The following is a 5,255-nucleotide window of genomic DNA, read 5'->3' on the forward strand; positions in this document are numbered from 1 at the left end:
AGTTTGTATTGGCGGTATGGTTCTGTTCTGGGCAAGAACTCCCTGCGCATACATGCAGCCTAGCATGGATAAGAGCAGGGAGAGCAGCAATAAACCCCCAAAACAAATCATATGCTGATATCCCCCAACACAAACTGAGTGTGAAAATCTGAATGGCATGTTTCCTTAAAATGCAGTTACCTGAATGAGGAATGTAGCTGTTTATTTTTGTTGGGTTTTTTTTTCAAATAAATGGGGGAAGCTTACACCCATAGCAGCAGCAAATCTGATACAACAAGCATGTTGTAAATCACAGACTGGTATTAAACTAGTGGTAGTCTGGTCGGGGAAGCATACACCCGCAGCAATAGCTCTGAGTTAGATGCAGCGTGCAGCTAAGCAACGGAATACAGTGCTTCCTCATAATGAACACGATTTCTGCTCTAGTCGGGTTGAAGATGACGACTCCCATGATTTAATTCTCCTTACGGGGTCATCAAGTTTCGACGTTGTTAGGGTTGAATAAGAAACCTCTGTGTATTTAAAGAAAAGCATGTTACAATACTCTGATACATTTTAAGCCAAAGAGAGTTGTTCACTTAACACAGAATGTTGCAATGATCGGATATCATTAAGAACATAAAGTCTAAAACAACAGCTTAAGATAGCATGTACCTCAATAAACTTACCACAGTATGTGCTTTTAGTATGCAGCAATTACACTAGAAGCTTTGGTAACAAGTTTGTTTTTTTTTATTTTTTTATTTTTTTTTTATATAAATATATTTGCCTTCCATAGCAACTAGATAGCCTTAAGAACAGCTTGTTCTTAATAGCAACTAGACCTTTAAGAACGAGCGTTTTCCAATAGCAAATGTATCTTTAAGAACGGCTTGTTCCAAAAGCCAGTATAGTTTTAAGAACGAGCTTTTTCGAATGCACTATAGCAGGGATGGACAACTCCGGTCCTGGAGGGCCAGTGTCCAGCAGAGTTTAGCTCCAACCCTAATCAAACACACCTGAACCAGCTAATCAAGGTCTTTAGGATTAGTAAAGACCTTGATTAGCTGGTTCAGGTGTGTTTGATTAGGGTTGGAGCTAAACTCTGCTGGACACTGGCCCTCCAGGACCGGAGTTGTCCATCCCTGCACTATAGCTTAAGAAAACATTGTTTACTATGAGCTGCGCCACCACAGCAGAACAGCCGTTTGCACCATGAATCGTTGTTTTTCTGTCTCTACTGCAAAGCTGCTTGAATCTGCGATGCATAGCGCTGAACACAGGCGATCCGACCATCGTGTATGTTGCTAAACAAACGAAAGCGACCAGATAAGCGTGCGCAGCGATCGAGTCGGTTGCCAATGACAACTAGCACATCGCCAAATACGATCGCAAAAGCTTTGCAAAAACATTTTTACTGAGAATGACTAGAAGCCTAAGCAACACTGATAGCTTTAGCAACAGCATGATGTAATAACTTGTCCTTCGAACAAGGAATAGACTGGAGACGGTATGCTGATTCAAACAACGCAGCCGGATTTATTTCTCTTCACATCACTGTAGTGCAAATGTGTATATTAACGCAAGTCACGCAGGACTTCTTTTTTTCACTTCACCTAACTGCATAGGAACATTAACTATGAAATAAACATTTCGTTGCTTAACTCTTAAATGAAAACCAAAAATAATAATTCTTTTGAAATATCACATTTCCAAATTACTACATTCTTTCCCCCCTTTAAAGATAACAACATCATCCATATATATATATATATATATATATATATATATATATATATATATATATATATATATATATATATATAACGCTTCTGCTTACAACTTCCTTTTTTTTTTTTTTTTTACAACACAAAGTCTTCTAAGTGTTTGGGTCTTTTAACAGTCCTTTGGGACCTACGGACCTCTGGGATTGAACTTTGCCTTTCAACAGTCTCTGGTTGGTTCTGAGAGCCCAAATTCACGGGCTCTGTCACAGTGTCTCCACAAACAGTGGCAGTTCCACTACACACTGAGGTGTCCAAGGAAACATCCCCACACACATTCTCTCTTGACTCTGAACTTTCCACATCCTGAGAGAGAATTTGATCCACATGTCTACGCACTGTTTTACCATCTCCGAGCATGACCTGGTACGAGAGAGGGCCTGTCACTTTGGTAATGAACCCCGGAATCCACTTGGGACCATAACTAAAGTTCCGTGTTAAAACTGTATCACCAACTTGAAAACATCTTCTTTGCCATTTGTTGTCATGATACTGCTTTTGTTTGATTTGTTTTTCTCGCACCTTCTGTTGCAAATCTGGATGCAATAAATCAAGAGTGGAACGCAGTTTACGTCCCAAGCATTTCTGCAGGACTCAACCCTGTAGTAGACTGTGGGGTGATCCTGTAGCTGAACAGTACACACGCCACGTTGGTTGCCACACTGCCCTCTCCTGCCTTTTTCATCATAGCTTTGAATGTTTGAACGGCTCGTTCAGCCAAGCCGTTGGATGAAGCATGAAAAGGGGCAGAAGTAACATGTTTGATGCCATTTTTATTCATGAAGTCCTTGAACTCAGTACTCACAAAGTAGGCAGCATTGTCAGAAACTAACATTTCTGGCAGTCCATGATTGCTGAAACTCTTTCTTAGGCAATCAATAGTAGTTCCAGATGAAGTAGTGGAAACAGGATATACGTCCATCCACTTCGAGTGAGCATCAATGAGAATCAAAAACACGTGACCAAGGAATGGACCTGCATATAATCTATGTGTATCCTTTCCCACGGTTTCTCAGGCCACTCCCATGGATGAAGTGGTGCAGTGGCGGGAGCTTTTCTGTGTTCCAGACATGTTGAACAACTTTTTGCCAAAGCCTCAATGTCGTCATCTAGCTTCGGCCACCAGAAATAACTCCTCGCCAGCGCTTTCATGCGAGAGATACCAGGATGACATTGATGCAATTGCTGTAAGACATCTTTGCGACCCTGTGGAGGTATGATGACTCGGGCACCCCACAAGATGCAGCCATCTTGTACACTCAGTTCTGTTTGTCTGGCTGCATAGGGTCTAAATTCAGGGCTGTCCATTTGATAAGCCCCCCCCGTCAGCACCACCTGTCGTACGCGAGCCAGAATGGGATCCTTGCCAGTACAGGTGCACACATTCTTGGCTGATACCAAGGGTATGTCTTCCATCATTAATATTCGGTCCTCTGAACAGGTTTCTGGAGAAACATCGAAAACAGGACACCTACTCAAGGCATCAGCATTGGAGTGCTCCTTTCCAGGCTTATAAACAATAGTATATTCATAAGCCTGCATCATAACTGCCCACCTCTGAATTTGCGGTGACACAAATTGTGGAACAGCTCTCATTTCACTCAAGAGGGATATCAGCGGTTTGTGATCTGTGCAAATTGTGAACTTTCTTCCAAACAGATATTTGTGGAAACGCTGAATTCCAAAAATAACAGCGAGCCCCTCTTTGTCAAGCTGTGAATAATTGCGTTCTGATGGAGTGAGAGTTCTAGACATGAAACTGATGGGTCTCTCTTGGCCATCCTCCATTCGATGTGACAAAACAGCCCCCACCCCATAAGGAGACGCATCACAGGCCAGGATGAGGTCTTTTTGAGTATCATAATGAACCAGCACCTCAGGAGACTGAATGAGCTGTTTGGATTTCTCAAACGCCTCGCGCTGTTCACAACTCCAATGCCATTTCACACTTTTTCTCAAGAGATTATGTAAGGGGGCCAGCAAGGTTGACAAATTTGGCAGAAACCTGTGGTAATAATTGAGCAACCCCAAATATGCCTTCAATTCGGTCACATTTCGGGGAGCTGGTGCTTTTTGAAGAGCTTCCACCTTGTTCAAAAGTGGACGAAGACCTGTAGAGTCCACTCTATGGCCCAAAAACTCTGCCTCTCGCTGCATAAATGCACACTTTTCTCTTTTTAGCCTCATTCCACCATCCATAAGCCGTGTCAGAACCTCACTGAGCGTGTGCAGATGTTCCTGATCATTTCAGCCTGTTATGAGAATGTCATTTAGGTATATCGCTACCCAAGGAATACCCTGTAGTAAGCCCTCCATGATTCGTTGAAAAATGGCAGGACTGGAAGCCACACCAAAAGGCAGTCTATTGACCGTGAATAATCCCTTGTGAGTGTTCAGCGTTACATATCTCTTAGAATCCTCATCCAAGATCACTTGCTGATAAGCATGACTGAGATCAAGCTTGCTGTACTTTTCACCTCCTGCTAACTTTTCCAACAGGTCCTCCAGTTTGGGAATGGGGTACTGTTCCAGTTTGGATGCCTGATTAACGGTAAGCTTGTAATCTCCACAGATCCTCACTGAATTATCTGGTTTAAGGACAGGTACAATTGGAGCCGCCCACTCTGAAAATTTGACAGGTTCTAAAATTTTGTCATTGAGTAACCGCTCTAACTCCACTTCCACTTTTTTTTTCAATGCATAAGGTACCGGCCTGGGCTTATAGTACCTAGGTACCGCATCCTTGTCAACATGAATTTTCGCTGGGGGGCCTGTCCAGGTCCCTAAGCCCTCTTTAAACACAGCTTCATGCCTGGTCAACACCTCCTGAAGTGTCATAGTTTCTGTGTTCACTTGATTCACTGCACTCCAGCATATGTCTAACTCTTTAATCCATCCACGTCCCAGAAGATTTGGTCCTTCGGAGGACACCACCACCACAGGAAGCTCTTTCACCTGATTTCCAAGACGAACGATCTGTAGCCCCCAGTATCTTTACTGACTCACCAGTATAAGTTTTCAGATTAAGAGAACAATCTTTCAAATCAGGGACTTGACCCACATTCCACAACTTAACATATTCCGCGTTCGACATAATAGTGACACTGCAGCCCGTGTCCACTTCAAAATTTACCTCGGTGTCATTCACTTTTAAAAGCAAGGTGATCGGAGAAACTTTTGGAATTTTAGTTTCCACCACACTGTACATAGTGAAGACTTCCTGCCGGTCACTGGCACTGGTTTCCGGTGTATCGCTGATGTGATGAGCTGATCCATGTTTCTCTGTGCTAGACTGCCGTTGCTTGTATTTCCCTCCTCCCCCTTTAGGCTTAAACTTGGTGGAGGGCAAACCAACCCTACACATTTTCCTAATATGCCCTTTTTTTTACCACACTTGTGGCACTGCTCTTGCAGAAAACGACATTCATGCTGTTTGTGATCACCACCGCATCTGTAGCAGTGTGAGCGTGGCTCTTTATGCGTCCCTTTGCT

The 5,255-nt window shown here is 43.1% G+C and overlaps 1 pseudogene; it reads right to left on the bottom strand.

The window, feature by feature from the left end:
* Positions 1-1,841: 1,841 nt before the first annotated feature.
* On the bottom strand, positions 1,842-4,813 carry LOC125266176 (annotated as a pseudogene).
* Positions 4,814-5,255: the final 442 nt, after the last annotated feature.

The sequence above is a fragment of the Megalobrama amblycephala genome, linkage group LG4 (assembly GCF_018812025.1).
Source record: "Megalobrama amblycephala isolate DHTTF-2021 linkage group LG4, ASM1881202v1, whole genome shotgun sequence".
Classification (NCBI taxonomy): domain Eukaryota; kingdom Metazoa; phylum Chordata; class Actinopteri; order Cypriniformes; family Xenocyprididae; genus Megalobrama; species Megalobrama amblycephala.